At 38.9% G+C, this 22,534-nt stretch overlaps 1 long non-coding RNA gene across 1 annotated transcript; it reads left to right on the forward strand.

The window, feature by feature from the left end:
• Nucleotides 1-216: 216 nt before the first annotated feature.
• Nucleotides 217-13,464, forward strand: LOC127926269 (uncharacterized). Its single transcript, XR_008123668.1, has 5 exons — nt 217-237; nt 1,605-1,658; nt 2,929-2,982; nt 10,461-10,514; nt 13,449-13,464. It is a non-coding gene; the product is annotated as an uncharacterized LOC127926269 (long non-coding RNA).
• The last annotated feature ends 9,070 nt before the right edge of the window (nt 13,465-22,534 follow it).

Consider the following 22,534-nt stretch of genomic DNA (forward strand, 5'->3'; position numbering starts at 1 on the left):
TCATTATCTTTACTGTGTGTGTGTGTGTGTGTGTGTGTGTGTGTGTGTGTGTGTGTGTGTGCGTGTGTGAACCCTTCCGCCCAGAAGTGTGAGAGTGGAACCCTTGGGGACAGATTGTGTGGTTTTGTGTGTGTGTCTTTCTCTGTGCATGTGTTCTTGCGTGCATTGAACCCTTCCGTCCATCCTAAACAGGGGTCCAGGAGTGGAACCTTCCGCCCAGGGAAAGAAGGTCCAAAGGTAGGAACCGTGTCTTCCTGATTATAAGTGTTGAAATGGAACCCTATTATAATGGGGACAGACTATTGTGGTTTTGTGCAGGTGTCTAAATGGCAGCCTTTCTCTATTGCATGTGTTCTAAATGCAGCCTATTCCCTATTATTTGCGTTGTGTTCTAAATGGCAGACTATTCCCTATTATAATGGATGTGGGGACTATTCCCTATTATAATGGATGTGTTCCAGGGAAAGAAGGTCCTATTATAATGGATGGTTCTAAATGGCAGAACTATTATAATGGACGTGTCATCCTGATTATAATGCAGGTGTTCTAAATGGCAGACTATTCCCTATTATAATGGTTGTGTTCTAAATGGCAGACTATTCCCTATTATAATGGATGTGTTCTAAATGGCAGACTATTCCCTATTATAATGGATGTGTTCTAAATGGCAGACTATTCCCTATTATAATGGATGTGTTCTAAATGGCAGACTATTCCCTATTATAATGGATGTGTTCTAAATGGCAGCCTATTCCCTATTATAATGGATGTGTTCTAAATGGCAGCCTATTCCCTACATAGTGCCTTTCACCTCTGGTGAAAAGTAGTGCCCTGTGTAAAGGATTAGGACACAGTGAATTTGGGACACAGTCAATGTATACAGAATTACTCCATTCACTCCATTCATTGGCAATCTCAGCATGACAAAGTGAATTAGAAAAGATGATAGGTGTAATAGTATTTAGACTGGTGCATAACATCGCTGGGGACTACACTTCTTCTCCAGGTTATTATTTTACATGGTTCTATCCCTTGTTGCTATTCATTTCCAGTTGAATTGTTTTCATAATACTTCCTACGAATAAATACCCTCTTCGTAATGCATTGTGAGCGCATTTATAATGCCTTATAAACAATGCATAATATGCTATAATGTACGACATAGGCTCTCGTAGTTGTTCATATTTCTTTTCATCGGAGAGATTTGGGAAGATTCAGACACCAACCGTTGAACCAAAGATTCAGACATTTACCATGTTAGTCCAGCACATTCGTATCGTCAGAGCTGCTGGCTGCAGACGTGGTTGCCATGGATACACAGCAGTGTCCTGTATTAGTAAAATTACCCAAGCAGTCGCTTCTAATTGGCTCTATTAGAAACAAGAAGTCAAAGTGAAATGTATGACCACCCGTCATGCCGCTGGTTTGAGACTATTAGGTTTGGAGAGAACATACTGTATATTATGGTGGCAGACATTTCTCATTTCACAAGCAGACACATTAAGAAAAGGTTTATACATAATTCAACTTGATTTGTCCATTTGTGTACTATTTACTGTTGCTGTTACTGTTTACTCATTCATTGATGCTGTTTGCTGTTCTAGGGGATGAAAGGAGAGAGAGGATTCCCTGGGCCTAGTGGAGACAAAGGAGACGAGGTGGGTTTCAGACCTGTCCTGGGGACAATACACCAATCATATACTTTAACATGCTTGAGTGTGCTTGACGGTACACTACGTCAAATCAAATCAAATCAAATCAAATCTGGAACCAACGATCATTCCACGCTCACAGTCGCTTAGGTCACTGGTTTTACCCTTTGTAACGTTCAGTCGATCAGTAACAGAATGCCTCAATGCCTCAATGCCTCAATGCCTCAGTGCCTCAATGCCTCAATGCCTCAGTGCCTCAATGCCTCAATGCCTCAATGCCTCAATGCCTCAGTGCCTCAATGCCTCAATGCCTCAATGCCTCAATGCCTCAGTGCCTCAATGCCTCAATGCCTCAGTGCCTCAATGCCTCAATGCCTCAGTGCCTCAATGCCTCAGTGCCTCAATGCCTCAATGCCTCAATGCCTCAGTGCCTCAGTGCCTCAGTGCCTCAATGCCTCAATGCCTCAATGCCTCAATGCCTCAGTGCCTCAATGCCTCAATGCCTCAATGCCTCAGTGCCTCAATGCCTCAATGCCTCAATGCCTCAATGCCTCAGTGCCTCAATGCCTCAATGCCTCAGTGCCTCAGTGCCTCAATGCCTCAATGCCTCAGTGCCTCAGTGCCTCAATGCCTCAATGCCTCAATGCCTCAATGCCTCAGTGCCTCAGTGCCTCAATGCCTCAATGCCTCAATGCCTCAATGCCTCAATGCCTCAGTGCCTCAGTGCCTCAATGCCTCAATGCCTCAATGCCTCAGTGCCTCAGTGCCTCAGTGCCTCAGTGCCTCAGTGCCTCAGTGCCTCAATGCCTCAGTGCCTCAGTGCCTCAGTGCCTCAGTGCCAGTGCCTCAGTGCCTCAATGCCTCAATGCCTCAGTGCCTCAGTGCCTCAGTGCCTCAGTGCCTCAATGCCTCAATGCCTCAGTGCCTCAGTGCCTCAGTGCCTCAGTGCCTCAGTGCCTCAATGCCTCAATGCCTCAATGCCTCAGTGCCTCAATGCCTCAGTGCCTCAGTGCCTCAATGCCTCAGTGCCTCAATGCCTCAATGCCTCAATGCCTCAGTGCCTCAATGCCTCAATGCCTGCTTTATATAGCAAGCCACGGTCACATGACTCATCTTGCCCCATGTACAACAGAATCAATGGAATAGCCCCGAAAATGCAAACGAGGTTAACTCTCCTCTTGTCCTTCTTGCAATACCTACCAGTAAGGCTATCATACACTACCTATTACACAGGAAGTGACAATGATTGTTCTCTGGTGTTTCTTGTCTTTCGCAGGGCTCTCCTGGAGTTCCAGGCATTCTGGGTACAACCGGCCGTACTGGAGCCCCTGTAAGCAAAACAAATCACCAATTTCATTAAATCATCTTTCACATCTATTCATCCCTCGTTGTAATGCATGTCTAGTACTCATTGTTTGGCCCCTATTTTCTCTCACCCAGTTTCTATATTTAGTTTGTGACCCAGTTAATTGATGTACTATGTTTTCTATATTTAGTTTGTGACCCAGTTAATTGATGTACTATGTTTTCTATATTTAGTTAGTGACCCAGTTAATTGATGTACTATGTTTTCTATATTTAGTTTGTGACCCAGTTAATTGATGTACTATGTTTTCTATGTTTAGTTTGTGACCCAGTTAATTGATGTACTATGTTTTCTATATTTAGTTAGTGACCCAGTTAATTGATGTACTATGTTTTCTATATTTAGTTAGTGACCCAGTTAATTGATGTACTATGTTTTCTATATTTAGTTAGTGACCCAGTTAATTGATGTACTATGTTTTCTATATTTAGTTAGTGACCCAGTTAATTGATGTACCTTGTTTTCTATATTTAGTTTGTGACCCAGTTAATTGATGTACTATGTTTTCTATATTTAGTTAGTGACCCAGTTAATTGATGTACTATGTTTTCTATATTTAGTTTGTGACCCAGTTAATTGATGTACTATGTTTTCTATATTTAGTTAGTGACCCAGTTAATTGATGTACTATGTTTTCTATATTTAGTTTGTGACCCAGTTAATTGATGTACTATGTTTTCTATATTTAGTTTGTGACCCAGTTAATTGATGTACTATGTTTTCTATATTTAGTTTGTGACCCAGTTAATTGATGTACTATGTTTTCTATATTTAGTTTGTGACCCAGTTAATTGATGTACTATGTTTTCTATATTTAGTTTGTGACCCAGTTAATTGATGTACTATGTTTTCTATATTTAGTTAGTGACCCAGTTAATTGATGTACTATGTTTTCTATATTTAGTTTGTGACCCAGTTAATTGATGTACTATGTTTTCTATATTTAGTTTGTGACCCAGTTAATTGATGTACTATGTTTTCTATATTTAGTTAGTGACCCAGTTAATTGATGTACTATGTTTTTGACCCAGTTAATTGATGTACTATGTTTTTATATTTAGTTAGTGACCCAGTTAATTGATGTACTATGTTTTCTATATTTAGTTAGTGACCCAGTTAATTGATGTACTATGTTTTCTATATTTAGTTTGTGACCCAGTTAATTGATGTACTATGTTTTCTATATTTAGTTTGTGACCCAGTTAATTGATGTACTATGTTTTCTATATTTAGTTTGTGACCCAGTTAATTGATGTACTATGTTTTCTATATTTAGTTTGTGACCCAGTTAATTGATGTACTATGTTTTCTATATTTAGTTTGTGACCCAGTTAATTGATGTACTATGTTTTCTATATTTAGTTTGTGACCCAGTTAATTGATGTACTATGTTTTCTATATTTAGTTTGTGACCCAGTTAATTGATGTACTATGTTTTCTATATTTAGTTTGTGACCCAGTTAATTGATGTACTATGTTTTCTATATTTAGTTTGTGACCCAGTTAATTGATGTACTATGTTTTCTATATTTAGTTTGTGACCCAGTTAATTGATGTACTATGTTTTCTATATTTAGTTTGTGACCCAGTTAATTGATGTACTATGTTTTCTATATTTAGTTTGTGACCCAGTTAATTGATGTACTATGTTTTCTATATTTAGTTTGTGACCCAGTTAATTGATGTACTATGTTTTCTATATTTAGTTTGTGACCCAGTTAATTGATGTACTATGTTTTCTATATTTAGTTTGTGACCCAGTTAATTGATGTACTATGTTTTCTATATTTAGTTTGTGACCCAGTTAATTGATGTACTATGTTTTCTATATTTAGTTTGTGACCCAGTTAATTGATGTACTATGTTTTCTATATTTAGTTTGTGACCCAGTTAATTGATGTACTATGTTTTCTATATTTAGTTTGTGACCCAGTTAATTGATGTACTATGTTTTCTATATTTAGTTTGTGACCCAGTTAATTGATGTACTATGTTTTCTATATTTAGTTTGTGACCCAGTTAATTGATGTACTTGTTTTCTATATTTAGTTTGTGACCCAGTTAATTGATGTACTATGTTTTCTATATTTAGTTAGTGACCCAGTTAATTGATGTACTATGTTTTCTATATTTAGTTTGTGACCCAGTTAATTGATGTACTATGTTTTCTATATTTAGTTTGTGACCCAGTTAATTGATGTACTATGTTTTCTATATTTAGTTTGTGACCCAGTTAATTGATGTACTATGTTTTCTATATTTAGTTTGTGACCCAGTTAATTGATGTACTATGTTTTCTATATTTAGTTTGTGACCCAGTTAATTGATGTACTATGTTTTCTATATTTAGTTTGTGACCCAGTTAATTGATGTACTATGTTTTCTATATTTAGTTTGTGACCCAGTTAATTGATGTACTATGTTTTCTATATTTAGTTTGTGACCCAGTTAATTGATGTACTATGTTTTCTATATTTAGTTTGTGACCCAGTTAATTGATGTACTATGTTTTCTATATTTAGTTTGTGACCCAGTTAATTGATGTACTATGTTTTCTATATTTAGTTTGTGACCCAGTTAATTGATGTACTATGTTTTCTATATTTAGTTAGTGACCCAGTTAATTGATGTACTATGTTTTCTATATTTAGTTTGTGACCCAGTTAATTGATGTACTATGTTTTCTATATTTAGTTTGTGACCCAGTTAATTGATGTACTATGTTTTCTATATTTAGTTTGTGACCCAGTTAATTGATGTACTATGTTTTCTATATTTAGTTTTCTATATTTAGTGACCCAGTTAATTGATGTACTATGTTTTCTATATTTAGTTTGTGACCCAGTTAATTGATGTACTATGTTTTCTATATTTAGTTTGTGACCCAGTTAATTGATGTACTATGTTTTCTATATTTAGTTTGTGACCCAGTTAATTGATGTACTATGTTTTCTATATTTAGTTTGTGACCCAGTTAATTGATGTACTATGTTTTCTATATTTAGTTTGTGACCCAGTTAATTGATGTACTATGTTTTCTATATTTAGTTTGTGACCCAGTTAATTGATGTACTATGTTTTCTATATTTAGTTTGTGACCCAGTTAATTGATGTACTATGTTTTCTATATTTAGTTTGTGACCCAGTTAATTGATGTACTATGTTTTCTATATTTAGTTTGTGACCCAGTTAATTGATGTACTATGTTTTCTATATTTAGTTTGTGACCCAGTTAATTGATGTACTATGTTTTCTATATTTAGTTTGTGACCCAGTTAATTGATGTACCTATGTTTTCTATATTTAGTTTGTGACCCAGTTAATTGATGTACTATGTTTTCTATATTTAGTTTGTGACCCAGTTAATTGATGTACTATGTTTTCTATATTTAGTTTGTGACCCAGTTAATTGATGTACTATGTTTTCTATATTTAGTTTGTGACCCAGTTAATTGATGTACTATGTTTTCTATATTTTTTCAGTTAATGATTTATGTTTTTATATTTGACCCAGTTAATTGATGTACTATGTTTTCTATATTTAGTTTGTGACCCAGTTAATTGATGTACTATGTTTTCTATATTTAGTTTGTGACCCAGTTAATTGATGTACTATGTTTTCTATATTTAGTTTGTGACCCAGTTAATTGATGTACTATGTTTTCTATATTTAGTTTTCAGTTAATTGATGTACTATGTTTTCTATATTTAGTTTGTGACCCAGTTAATTGATGTACTATGTTTTCTATATTTAGTTTGTGACCCAGTTAATTGATGTATGTTTTCTATATTTATGTTTTCTATGTTTTCTATATTTAGTTTGTGACCCAGTTAATTGATGTACTATGTTTTCTATATTTAGTTTGTGACCCAGTTAATTGATGTACTATGTTTTCTATATTTAGTTTGTGACCCAGTTAATTGATGTACTATGTTTTCTATATTTAGTTTGTGACCCAGTTAATTGATGTACTATGTTTTCTATATTTAGTTTGTGACCCAGTTAATTGATGTACTATGTTTTCTATATTTAGTTTGTGACCCAGTTAATTGATGTACTATGTTTTCTATATTTAGTTTGTGACCCAGTTAATTGATGTACTATGTTTTCTATATTTAGTTTGTGACCCAGTTAATTGATGTACTATGTTTTCTATATTTAGTTAGTGACCCAGTTAATTGATGTACTATGTTTTCTATATTTAGTTTGTGACCCAGTTAATTGATGTACTATGTTTTCTATATTTAGTTTGTGACCCAGTTAATTGATGTACTATGTTTTCTATATTTGTTTTCTATATTTAGTTTAGTGACCCAGTTAATTGATGTACCTTGTTTTCTATATTTAGTTTGTGACCCAGTTAATTGATGTACTATGTTTTCTATATTTAGTTTGTGACCCAGTTAATTGATGTACTATGTTTTCTATATTTAGTTTGTGACCCAGTTAATTGATGTACTATGTTTTCTATATTTAGTTTGTGACCCAGTTAATTGATGTACTATGTTTTCTATATTTAGTTTGTGACCCAGTTAATTGATGTACTATGTTTTCTATATTTAGTTAGTGACCCAGTTAATTGATGTACCTTGTTTTCTATATTTAGTTTGTGACCCAGTTAATTGATGTACTATGTTTTCTATATTTAGTTAGTGACCCAGTTAATTGATGTACTATGTTTTCTATATTTAGTTTGTGACCCAGTTAATTGATGTACTATGTTTTCTATATTTAGTTTAGTGACCCAGTTAATTGATGTACTATGTTTTCTATATTTAGTTTGTGACTCAGTTAATTGATGTACTATGTTTTCTATATTTAGTTAGTGACCCAGTTAATTGATGTACTATGTTTTCTATATTTAGTTTGTGACCCAGTTAATTGATGTACTATGTTTTCTATATTTAGTTTGTGACCCAGTTAATTGATGTACTATGTTTTCTATATTTAGTTTGTGACCCAGTTAATTGATGTACTATGTTTTCTATATTTAGTTTGTGACCCAGTTAATTGATGTACTATGTTTTCTATATTTAGTTTGTGACCCAGTTAATTGATGTACTATGTTTTCTATATTTAGTTTGTGACCCAGTTAATTGATGTACTATGTTTTCTATATTTAGTTTGTGACCCAGTTAATTGATGTACTATGTTTTCTATATTTAGTTTGTGACCCAGTTAATTATGTACTTGTTTTCTATATTTAGTTTGTGACCCAGTTAATTGATGTACTATGTTTTCTATATTTAGTTTGTGACCCAGTTAATTGATGTACTATGTTTTCTATATTTAGTTTGTGACCCAGTTAATTGATGTACTATGTTTTCTATATTTAGTTTGTGACCCAGTTAATTGATGTACTATGTTTTCTATATTTAGTTTGTGACCCAGTTAATTGATGTACTATGTTTTCTATATTTAGTTAGTGACCCAGTTAATTGATGTACTATGTTTTCTATATTTAGTTTGTGACCCAGTTAATTGATGTACTATGTTTTCTATATTTAGTTTGTGACCCAGTTAATTGATGTACTATGTTTTCTATATTTAGTTAGTGACCCAGTTAATTGATGTACTATGTTTTCTATATTTATTTTGTGACCCAGTTAATTGATGTACTATGTTTTCTATATTTAGTTAGTGACCCAGTTAATTGATGTACTATGTTTTCTATATTTAGTTTGTGACTCAGTTAATTGATGTACTATGTTTTCTATATTTAGTTAGTGACCCAGTTAATTGATGTACTATGTTTTCTATATTTAGTTTGTGACCCAGTTAATTGATGTACTATGTTTTCTATATTTAGTTTGTGACCCAGTTAATTGATGTACTATGTTTTCTATATTTAGTTTGTGACCCAGTTAATTGATGTATGTTTTCTATATTTATGTTTTCTATATTTAGTTAGTGACCCAGTTAATTGATGTACTATGTTTTCTATATTTAGTTAGTGACCCAGTTAATTGATGTACTATGTTTTCTATATTTAGTTTGTGACCCAGTTAATTGATGTACTATGTTTTCTATATTTAGTTTGTGACCCAGTTAATTGATGTACTATGTTTTCTATATTTAGTTTGTGACCCAGTTAATTGATGTACTATGTTTTCTATTTGTTTTCTATATTTAGTTTTCTATATTTTTGTGACCCAGTTAATTGATGTACTATGTTTTCTATATTTAGTTTGTGACCTATGTTTTCAGTTAATTGATGTACTATGTTTTCTATATTTAGTTTGTGACCCAGTTAATTGATGTACTATGTTTTCTATATTTAGTTTGTGACCCAGTTAATTGATGTACTATGTTTTCTATATTTAGTTTGTGACCCAGTTAATTGATGTACTATGTTTTCTATATTTAGTTTGTGACCCAGTTAATTGATGTACTATGTTTTCTATATTTAGTTTGTGACCCAGTTAATTGATGTACTATGTTTTCTATATTTAGTTTGTGACCCAGTTAATTGATGTACTATGTTTTCTATATTTAGTTTGTGACCCAGTTAATTGATGTACTATGTTTTCTATATTTAGTTTGTGACCCAGTTAATTGATGTACTATGTTTTCTATATTTAGTTTGTGACCCAGTTAATTGATGTACTATGTTTTCTATATTTAGTTTGTGACCCAGTTAATTGATGTACTATGTTTTCTATATTTAGTTTGTGACCCAGTTAATTGATGTACTATGTTTTCTATATTTAGTTTGTGACCCAGTTAATTGATGTACTATGTTTTCTATATTTAGTTTGTGACCCAGTTAATTGATGTACTATGTTTTCTATATTTAGTTTGTGACCCAGTTAATTGATGTACTATGTTTTCTATATTTAGTTTGTGACCCAGTTAATTGATGTACTATGTTTTCTATATTTAGTTTGTGACCCAGTTAATTGATGTACTATGTTTTCTATATTTAGTTTGTGACCCAGTTAATTGATGTACTATGTTTTCTATGTTTAGTTTGTGACCCAGTTAATTGATGTACTATGTTTTCTATATTTAGTTTGTGACCCAGTTAATTGATGTACTATGTTTTCTATATTTAGTTTGTGACCCAGTTAATTGATGTACTATGTTTTCTATATTTAGTTTGTGACCCAGTTAATTGATGTACTATGTTTTCTATGTTTAGTTAGTGACCCAGTTAATTGATGTACTATGTTTTCTATATTTAGTTTGTGACCCAGTTAATTGATGTACTATGTTTTCTATATTTAGTTTGTGACCCAGTTAATTGATGTACTATGTTTTCTATATTTAGTTTGTGACCCAGTTAATTGATGTACTATGTTTTCTATATTTAGTTTGTGACCCAGTTAATTGATGTACTATGTTTTCTATGTTTAGTTAGTGACCCAGTTAATTGATGTACTATGTTTTCTATGTTTAGTTAGTGACCCAGTTAATTGATGTACCTTGTCTCTGTTTGCAGGGGGTCATGGGCAGACCTGGGCCAATGGGTCAGCCTGGAACAAAGGGAGATCGGGTAAGAAAGAGACGCTGTGTGTACACGCACTGTATGAATATACAGTCTCTAGTGAAGGTCTACTCACACTTACACGGTCTTCACACTTTGCTACCTTCAAATTAAATCTACAAAGGGATTCAATTAGATTTGTCCCAAATGTAGTTTCACAACCTACTCCAAAGTGAAAGAAAAATGATCATTTTCCAAATGACTTAGAAACACAAGATGATGATGAATTGATTACGTATGTTTTCACTTTTACTTGGTGGAAGCACCTTCAGCAGCCATTACAGCTGGGAATCATTCTGAATAAGATTCTACCAAGCTTGCACAACTCTCACGACAACATGCACGCAGTGGCCAGTTTATTAGGTACCCATCAGACCCCCCTTTGCCTCCAGAACAGAATGAATTTTGGGGGGTATGGAAACATTGCTCAATTGGTATCAAAGGACCTGACATGTGCCAGGAAAACATTCCCCACACAATTACACCACCGTCACCAGCTTGTACCGTTGATACCAGGCAGAATGGGGCCATGGACTCATGCTGCTTATGTCAAATCCTGACTCTGCCATCAGCATGATGCAACAGCAACTGCTGCAATAGCGCATCCGTGAAAAAGACAGACAAGTTGTGTATTCCGAGATGCCGTTCTGCCATCCACTGTTGTACTGCACCGATATTTACCTGTTTGTGGCCCTCCTGTTAGCTTGCACGATTATTGCCATTCTCCTTCAGCCTCTCTCATCAACAAGCTGTTTTCTCCCACGGGACTGCCGCTGACTGGCCACTGACTGGGTGTTTTTTGTTTGTCGCACCATTCTCAGTAAACCCTAGACTCTGTCCTGCGTGAAAAGGCCAGGATGCCGGGCGTTTCTGAGATACTGGAACCGGCTCGCCTGCCACCGACGATCATACCAAGCTCAAAGTCTCTTAGGTTATTGGGATTGCCCATTGTAACATTCAGTTGAACAGTAAATGAATGCCTCAAGGCTTGTCTGCCTGCTTTACATAGCAAGCCACGGCCACATGACTCACTGTCTGTCGGAGTGAACCATTTTCCTGAACGGGTTGTTGTACCTAATAAACTGGCCACTGAGTGTATATCCATTGTTTTTGTTCAAATTGCTCAAGCTCAGTAAATTTGGTAGGGAATCATTGATGGACAGCAGTATTCAAACATTGTCTTTAATTTTTCAATCAGATTTAAGTCAGGACAGAGACTAAACCACTCAGGAACACTAAATACCTCTTGGAAAGCTACTCTGTTGTGTCCTTGGCATAATTTTGCATGTGTGCAATTGTCCCACACAAAAATGTAACTCTATCCCAGGGTTAGGTATTCAGAAGACAGAGTTTCCTCTAACTTTTTACCTGGGCTTTGTTCCTTTCATATTTCTTTAGATCCTGACAGCCTCCCGAGGCCACTACAATACTGGAAAATACAAAGGGATCAAAACCATTGCATTCACTCTACATTACTGGCCCGCATGGTAAAGTGAAGGAAGCCTGTGTTAAAAAAATCCACTCCAAATCCTTGATTCTGTTTGCAACAATACCATTAAGTAATACTGCAAGACAACACAGCAAAGACATTACGTTTTTGGCCTAAAATAAAAAAAACTACAGGTTTGGGTCAAATCCAATACAACATAACACAAAGTCAACCCTCTGTATTTTCAACTATTGTGGTTGGCAGCATCATGTTATGGGTATGCTTGTCATCGCCAGGGACTGGGGAGTTTGTCATGATCAAGCAATGGAATTATATTGCCCTAAGAGTTGTGCAGAATCTTATTCAAAATGATTCACAGCTGTAATGGCTGTCAAAAGGTGCTTCCACCAAGTATTAACTTTGGGGTGTGAAGACGCACAATCAAGACATCTTTGGTTTTTTGTTTTCTTTATTAATTATAACATTTTATATACATTTCTTTCACTTTGAAGATGTGGAGTAGGTTGTGTAGACCTGTAGAAAATATATCTAATTCAATCAATTTTTTTATTTAATTTTAAGGGGGGGAAATGTGAAGACTGTGCCATTGCTGTATAGACTTTCACTAGGCACTGTACTGTACATGTCTACTTTATGTTCTAAATATAGGCAGTTAGTACATACAGGGTCATGTTTTATTCAAGCATGTGGCCTGACATGCCAAGGAGCTGTTCTGATAGTCTAAGATGAAAACAATGCCTTGCATCTTATTTAGTGCTATCTCAAAGAGCATCAATAATGGGTTATTGTAATACTCAGGAATCATGTTCTTTTCTTAAAAAGCACATAATTCCTTATGGATTTCTCTTCAGTTTTGTTGTTGAAAGAATGCCATGGGCCTAGTGTTGTCAGTGGATTGGGGTGGCGTGCTGTATGCCAATTCAGTAGGCTTGCAAGAGGCTTGTGCAGCCAGAACAACTCATAGGATCTCCTGTTTCTGTAGCGTGAGGCAGGTTGATGTATCAGTACACCCCTTGTACAGGACACAAGTTTATCGCAGAGCCTTATACCCCCAATCTATCTCAAATTCAACAGAGCTAGTATGTCCCTCTTCTCAAATACTCTACCTCTGCAATAGACTTGTATTATCAGCCATGCCATGTCCCAAAGATTAGGATTGTCACTGTGTCTAATGTGTGGGTAAATATGGGTAAAGAGGTATTCTTAGATTATTGGGATCTTAACCGGAGAAACGTGTTCCCCAGTGACAGACTGGAAAGCATTATCCCTCTCATGGTTTGTTCTGTGTGTGTGTGTGTGTGTGTGTGTGTGTGTGTGTGTGTGTGTGTGTGTGTGTGTGTGTGTGTGTGTGTGTGTGTGTGTGTGTGTGTGTGTGTGTGTGTGTGTGTGTGTGTGTGTGTGTGTGTGTGTGTGTGTGTGTGTGTGTGTGTGTGTGTGTGTGTGTGTGTGTGTGTGTGTGTGTGTGTGTGTGTGTGTGTCCTACAGTCCTACAGGGAAGTGAAGGCTCCCTGGAAGGCCAGGACTACCAGGCCCCCCAGTAAGTTATTCAGAGCATCACTGAGATCTCTCTCTGTGTGTGTGTATACAGACTGTGTGTATGCGTGCGTGTGTTGTTGAGTCATTGGTGAGATGTGTCAACAGTTTTCATGCCTATGAATGATGACACCAGTTCAAGGTACCTTAGCCAATTACTAGTGTCCTTTTGAATGGCTGGTCACACAACACACCATTTAAAAGGACAGTGAGATTGACTTACTACTTTGAAGGACAACATGTTTTCTTCCGTCTACTTGAGAAAATGTTTTTCCTGTTCTTTCTTCCTTCCTGGAAATCAAATCAAGTACAATTCTATTGGTCACATACACATATTTAGCAGATGTTATTGTGGGTGTAGAGAAATGCTTGTGTTCCTAGCTCAACAGTGCAGTAGAATCTAACAGTGCAGTAGAATCTAACAGTGCAGTAGTATCTAAAAGTGCAGTAGTATCTAACAGTGCAGTAGTATCTAACAGTGCAGTAATATCTAACAGTGCAGTAGTATCTAACAGTGCAGTAGTATCTAACAGTGCAGTAGTATTTAACAGTGCAGTAGTATTTCCCAGCTTTGATGCACCTGTACTGACCTCGCCTTCTGGATGATAGCGGGGTGAACAGGCCGTGGCTCAGGTGGTTGATGTTCTTGATTATCTTTTTGGCCTGTAACATCGGGTGCTGTAGGTGTCCTGGAGGGCAGGTTGAAATGTTATTGAGTCACCATGTTCATGTTACTTCTGGGGACACTGGAGCAAAACCAAAAGGAGTGTTTCTTATTGGACACGTACAAAGCGAGTACTTCCTGTACGTTATGGAGGGGTTTCTTCCGCTTTGTGCATACAAGCTCACTGTGTTGGAGGAGAGGGTTAATGAATGAACTTCAGTACTGTAAATTCTTTAAATTTCACAAATCTAGAAAAAGCTTAGGGCCACAGATTTCCTTCAAACTTAAAACCTGTTCTCCTGTAGATACTCTGATGCTGTGGTTAGTTGAGCGCTGTCTTGCATTTAGCTTTGCCTCAGACTACACTGATGACAGACAGCATACACTGAGTAGTGGAGAGGAGACCGGGGCTACACCCCCCCGCCCTGGCCCCATAAACACTAGTCAGGCAGGACTATCCAGGACTATCTCTTGTATATCACTCCAGGATGTTATGTAGTGTTTCACAGCCCCAGATACTCTCCCAGTGCCCTCCTTAATACATATCTCCACTTACTGTGTTAGGAGGGCAGGGTTAATGAAGTGTTTGAATCTCCCAGTAGTGCCAGGTTACTGTTATATCTCCCTTTTTAGTGATGCAGGCAGCCCCAAATATTGATATCTCCATGTAGTGATCACCAGGCAGCCCCAGATATTGATATCTCCATGTAGTGAAACCAGGCAGCCTGATATTGATATCTCCATGTAGTGATCACCAGGCAGCCCCAGATATTGATATCTCCATGTAGTGATCACCAGGCAGCCCCAAATATTGATATCTCCATGTAGTGATCACCAGGCAGCCTCAGATATTGATATCTCCATGTAGTGATCACCAGGCAGCCCCAAATATTGATATCTCCCATGTAGTGATCACCAGGCAGCCCCAGATATTGATATCTCCATGTAGTGATCACCAGGCAGCCCCAGATATTGATATCTCCATGTAGTGATCACCAGGCAGCCCCAGATATTGATATCTCCATGTAGTGATCACCAGGCAGCCCCAGATATTGATATCTCCATGTAGTGATCACCAGGCAGCCTCAGATATTGATATCTCCATGTAGTGATCACCAGGCAGCCCCAGATATTGATATCTCCATGTAGTGATCACCAGGCAGCCCCAGATATTGATATCTCCATGTAGTGATCACCAGGCAGCCTCAGATATTGATATCTCCATGTAGTGATCACCAGGCAGCCTACAGATATTGATATCTCCATGTAGTGATCACCAGGCAGCCCCAGATATTGATATCTCCATGTAGTGATCACCAGGCAGCCTCAGATATTGATATCTCCCATGTAGTGATCACCAGGCAGCCCCAGATATTGATATCTCCATGTAGTGATCACCAGGCAGCCCCAGATATTGATATCTCCATGTAGTGATCACCAGGCAGCCTCAGATATTGATATCTCCATGTAGTGATCACCAGGCAGCCCCAGATATTGATATCTCCATGTAGTGATCACCAGGCAGCCCCAGATATTGATATCTCCATGTAGTGATCACCAGGCAGCCCCAGATATTGATATCTCCATGTAGTGATCACCAGGCAGCCCCAGATATTGATATCTCCATGTAGTGATCACCAGGCAGCCCCAGATATTGATATCTCCATGTAGTGATCACCAGGCAGCCCCAGATATTGATATCTCCATGTAGTGATCACCAGGCAGCCCCAGATATTCATCTCAACCATGTTGCATTTTAGGGCTTATGAACAAAGTAATACTGTCTGCCTGGTCCAGGCCTACAGGACTGACTGTTTGATCAGAAAGACAGAAAACACACACACACACACACACACACACACACACACACACACACACACACACACACACACACACACACACACACACACACACACACACACACACACACACACACACACACACACACACACACACACACAAGTCTGACTGAGATGTGTGTGTTTGCAGGGTGTCCCCTATGTGGAGGGCAATGGGATGAGCAGTCTGTACAAACTGCAGGTAAGAACTCTGTACTCATCCTCATCAGGTGTCAGGTGTTGCCGACGATGCAACTAGCATCACAGTGCTAGTCAACAGCTGTTGACATGTTACTCATAGTCTGTTGATTGTTTGTTGAGCATCGGTAGGGTGACCCTCAAAGTAAAGGTTACCACATTCCCCTATATACCGTAGGCTACTGTAGATACCATATCATCAGACACCCTGTCATCAGATACCATGTAACCAGATACCATATCATCAGATACCATGTCATCAGATACCCTGTAATCAGATACCATGTCATCAGATACCCTGTAATCAGATACCATGTCATCAGATACCCTGTAATCAGATACCATGTCATCAGATACCCTGTAATCAGATACCATGTCATCAGATACCCTGTAATCAGATACCAGGTCATGAGATACCCTGTAATCAGATACCATGTCATCAGATACCCTGTAATCAGATACCATGTCATCAGATATCCTGTAATCAGATACCATGTCATCAGATACCATGTCATCAGATACCATGTCATCAGATACCATGTCATCAGATACCCTGTAATCAGATACCATGTCATCAGATATCCTGTAATCAGATACCATGTCATCAGATACCCTGTCATCAGATACCCTGTAATCAGATACCATGTCATCAGATACCCTGTAATCAGATACCATGTCATCAGATATCCTGTAATCAGATACCATGTCATCAGATACCATGTCATCAGATACCCTGTAATCAGATACCCTGTCATCTGATACCCTGTAATCAGATACCATGTCATCAGATACCCTGTAATCAGATACCCTGTAATCAGATACCATGTCATCAGATATGATGATAATCAGATCCACCATGTCATCTCAGATAGCACCTGTAATCAGATCTCATCATCTACTGTCTCATCATCCATCCTCCTTCTGTCACATCATCCTGCTGTATCATCCTCCTTCTGTCTCATCATCCATCCTCCCCTGTATCATCATCCTACTGTCTCATCATCCTACTGTCTCATCCTTCTGTCTCATCATCCTACTGTCTCCTAATCCTTCTGATCATCATCCACTAGTCTCATCCTCCTACTGTCTCATCATCCACCTCCTCTCTCCCCTGATCATCCTCCTTCTGTCTCATCCTCCTACTATCTCATCATCCTACTGTCTCATCATCCATCCTCCTTCTGTCTCATCATCCTGCTGTCATCATCCTACTGTCTCATCATCCTACTGTCTCATCATCCATCCTCCTCTGTATCATCATCATCCTACTGTCTCATCATCCTGTCTGTCTCCTTCTCTCATCTCATCCTCCTACTGTCTCATCCTCCTACTGTCTCATCATCCATCCTCCTACTGTCTCATCATCCTACTGTCTCATCATCCTTCTGTCCTCATCTACTGTCTCATCCTCCTACTATCTCATCCTCCTACTGTCTCATCATCCATCCTCCTACTGTCTCATCATCCTACTGTCTCATCATCCTACTGTCTCATCCTCCTACTGTCTCATCATCCTGCTGTCTCATCATCCTACTGTCTCATCATCCTACTGTCTCATCATCCTACTGTCTCATCATCCTACTGTCTCATCATCCATCCTCCTACTGTCTCATCATCCTACTGTCTCATCATCCTACTGTCTCATCATCCATCCTCCTACTGTCTCATCATCCTACTGTCTCATCATCCTACTGTCTCATCATCCATCCTCCTACTGTCTCATCCTCCTTCTGTCTCATCATCCTACTGTCTCATCATCCATCATCCTACTGTCTCATCATCCTACTGTCTCATCATCCTGCTGTCTGATCATCCTGCTGTCCCATCATCCATCCTACTACTGTATCATCATTCCACTGTCTCATCATCCTACTGTCTCATCATCCTGCTGTCTGATCATCCTGCTGTCCCATCATCCATCCTACTACTGTATCATCATTCCACTGTATCATCCTCCTACTATATCATCATCCTGCTGTCTCATCATCCATCCTCCTATTGTCTCATCATCCTGCTGTCTCATCATCCTACTGTATCATCCTCCTTCTGTCTCATCATCCTGCTGTCTCATCTTCCTGCTATCTCATCATCCTCCTGTCTCATCTCATCATCCTGCTGTCTCATCATCCTACTGTCTCATCATCTCCTACTGTCTCATCATCATCCCTACTGTCTCATCTCCATCATCCTACTGTCTCATCATCCTACTGTCTCATCTCATCATCCTACTGTCTCATCATCCTTCTGTCTCATCATCCTACTGTCTCTCATCATCATCCCTACTGTCTCATCATCCATCATCCTTCTGTCTCATCATCCTACTGTCTCATCATCCATCCTCCACTGTCTCATCATCCTACTGTCTCATCATCCTACTGTCTCATCATCCATCCTCCTTCTGTCTCATCATCCTTCTGTCTTCATCATCATCCTCATCCTTCTGTCTCATCATCCTACTGTCTCATCATCCATCCTCCTACTGTCTCATCATCCTACTGTCTCATCATCCTACTGTCTCATCATCATCATCCTACTGTCTCATCATCCTATCATCATCCATCATCCTACTGTCTCATCATCATCATCCTCTGTCTCATCATCCTTCTGTCTCATCATCCTACTGTCTCATCATCCATCATCCTACTGTCTCATCATCCTTACTGTCTCTCATCATCCTACTGTCTCATCATCCATCATCCTACTGTCTCTCATCATCATCCTACTGTCTCATCATCATCATCCTGCTGTCTCATCATCCTACTGTCTCATCATCCATCCTCCTACTGTCTCATCATCCTGCTGTCTCATCATCCTACTGTCTCATCATCCATCCTCCTACTGTCTCATCATCCTACTGTCTCATCATCCATCCTCCTACTGTCTCATCATCTTACTGTCTCATCATCCTGCTGTCTCATCATCCTACTGTCTCATCATCCTACTGTCTCATCACCCTACTGTCTCGTCATCCATCCTCCTTCTGTCTCATCATCCTTCTGTCTCATCATCCTACTCTCTCATCATCCCGCTGTCTCATCATCCTACTCTCTCATCATCCTGCTGTCTCATCATCCATCCTCCTATCTCATCATCCTGCTGTCTCATCATCCTACTGTCTCATCATCCTACTGTCTCATCACCAATCCTCCTTCTGTCTCATCATCCTTCTGTCTTATCATCCTACTGTCTCATCATCCTGCTGTCTCATCATCCATCCTCCTACTGTCTCATCATCCTACTGTCTCATCATCCTAATGTCTCATCATCCTACTGTCTCATCATCCATCCTTCTACTGTCTCATCATCCTTCTCTCTTATCATCCGACTGTCTCATCATCCTGCTGTCTCATCATCCATCCTCCTTCTGTCTTATCATCCTACTGTCTCATCATCCTACTGTCTCATCGTCCTGCTGTCTCATCATCCTACTGTCTCATCATCCTGCTGTCTCATCATCCTACTGTCTCATCATCCATCCTCCTACTGTCTCATCATCTTGCTGTCTCATCATCCTACTGTCTCATCATCCATCCTCCTTCTGTCTCATCATCTTACTGTCTCATCATCCATCCTTCTACTGTCTCATCATCTTACTGTCTCATCATCCTGCTGTCTCATCATCCTACTGTCTCATCATCCATCCTCCTTCTGTCTCATCATCTTACTGTCTCATCATCCTACTGTCTCATCATCCATCCTCCTTCTGTCTCATCATCTTACTGTCTCATCATCCTACTGTCTCATCATCCATCCTCCTTCTGTCTCATCATCCTACTGTCTCATCATCCTAATTGCTCATCACCCATCATGCTACTGTCTCCATCATGCTACTGTCTCATTATCAATCATCCTTCTGTTTCATCATCCTACTGTCTCATCATCATCATCCTACTGTCTCATCATCCTACTGTCTCATCATCCATCATCCTACTGTCTCATCATCCATCATCCTACTGTCTCATCATCCATCATCCTACTGTCTCATCATCCTACTGTCTCATCATCCATCATCCTTCTGTCTCATCATCCTACTGTCTCATCATCCATCATCCTACTGTCTCATCATCCATCATCCTACTGTCTCATCATCCTTCTGTCTCATCACTCTACTGTCTCATCATCCATCAACTTACTGTCTCATCATCCATCATCCTACTGTCTCATCATCCTACTGTCTCATCATCCATCATCCTTCTGTCTCATCATCCTACTGTCTCATCATCCATCATCCTACTGTCTCATCATACTTCTGTCTCATCATCCATCAACTTACTGTCTCATCATCCATCATCCTTCTGTCTCCTCATCTTACTGTCTCATCATTCATCATCCTACTGTCTCATCATCCTTCTGTCTCATCACTCTACTGTCTCATCATCCAATCATCCTACTGTCTCATCATCCGACTGTCTCATCATTCATCATCCTTCTGTCTCATCATCCTACTGTCTCATCATCCATCATCCTTCTGTCTCATCTTACTGTCTCATCATTCATCATCCTTCTGTCTCATCAGAGAGAGAGTCTCATCAGAGAGAGACTGAGAGATCATCTTACTGTCTCAGAGAGATCAGAGACTGTCTCAGCGAGAGAGACTGACATCACTGACTGTCTCATCAGACTGAGATCATTCATCATCCTTCTGTCTCAGAGAGAGAGAGAGAGAGAGAGAGAGAGAGAGAGAGAGAGAGAGAGAGAGAGAGAGAGAGAGAGAGAGAGAGAGAGAGAGACTGACTGAGAGAGAGACTGACTGACTGAGAGAGACTGAGCGAGACTGACTGAGAGAGAGAGAGAGAGAGAGAGAGAGAGAGAGAGAGAGACTGACTGAGCGAGACTGACTGAGAGAGAGAGAGAGAGAGAGAGAGAGAGAGAGAGAGAGAGAGAGAGAGAGAGAGAGAGAGAGAGAGAGAGAGAAAGAGAGAGAGAAAAAACACACTGTCTGAGCAGTGGCCTGACTCTGTTCTCTCTGCATTGTGCCTCTGTGGCGAGGTGTGGTGACCTGATTTACTTATCAAAGCCACTGAGCTCTGCCCTTATCAGTCTGTCTGTAATCTACCTACAACCCTAGGAGACTTTCCCTCTTCCATCATAACGCACAGACACTCCGCTCATAGGACCTGCAGGGGTCCACAAAGATAACTCCCTGTCTACATCTAACATGTACAGTACTGCTGGGTATATTTTTGTTAAATGTCATGTATTTAATGTCAATTGTAATAGTTTATAATGTAATTTTAGGTCTGAGTTGGACCCTAGGAAGATTAGCTGTCGCCATGGCATCAGCTAACAGGGATCCTAATGAAACATTCAATTAATTCTAGAAGAATTAAGAAATAATTAAAATGAAGAGTTAAAATGGAGAACAATGAAAGCAACAGGCTACAGTAAATTATACAATATGTCCATTTTAGTTTAGTTCCAATTAGATTTTGCTGTTTGTTTTATGTCTCTAATTGTTTACATTTTTTGCACGCTGTTAACTTTTATTGACAATAAGTGACTTTATGACTATAACTGTACAGCTGCCAGTGTATATGAACAGTACAGTCATTTCCTGTATTAAACTTGACACTTTCCAAAACTTAAAGTAATTGATGCTAAAAGTCTTAACAACAAAAATGCCATATCTCTGTTAACCCAGTTAAAAATCTCTTAAAGGGTTTTAGAAGGGCCTCCCAAGTGAAGCAGTGATCTAAGGCACTGTATCACAATGCTTGAGGCGTCACTACAGACCCGGGTTCGATCCCAGGCTGTGTCACAACCAGCCGTGAAAGGGAGTCCCATAGGATGGCGCACAATTGGCCCAGCGTCGTCCTGGTTAGGGGGAGGGCTTTACTTGGCTCATCACACTCTAGCGACTCCTTGTGGTTGGCTGGGCGCCTGCAGGCTGACTTCGGTCGCCAGCTGTACCGCGTTTCCTCCGACACATTGGTGCAGCTGGCTTCCGGGTTAAGCGGGCGGGTGTTAAGAAGTACAGTTTGGCGGGTCATGTTTCGGAGGACGCGTGACTCGACCTTTGCCTCCTGAGCGCGTTGAGGAGTTGCAGCGATGAGACAAAGAACGAGAGTGGGGAGAAAAAGGGAGTAAAAGTAAAATGTTTTAAAAGATTGAATACATTTCTAAAGGGTCTTGTGTAAAAGGTCTTCTATATATGACTTTGTAATTGGAGTGATTGCCTTCCACTGTCTCTTCTGTATAGGGCCCCAAAGGAGACGAGGGAAGAGTGGTGAGTTGAAATCTTTTCATTCTAGGGAATATATTATATTGAAAGTGTTTCTCACCTGTTTCCATATGCAGTCCAACAGAACTAACAGTCCAACAGAACTAACAGTCCAACAGAACTAAC

Source organism: Oncorhynchus keta, unplaced genomic scaffold (assembly GCF_023373465.1).
Source record: "Oncorhynchus keta strain PuntledgeMale-10-30-2019 unplaced genomic scaffold, Oket_V2 Un_contig_7249_pilon_pilon, whole genome shotgun sequence".
Classification (NCBI taxonomy): Eukaryota; Metazoa; Chordata; class Actinopteri; order Salmoniformes; family Salmonidae; genus Oncorhynchus; species Oncorhynchus keta.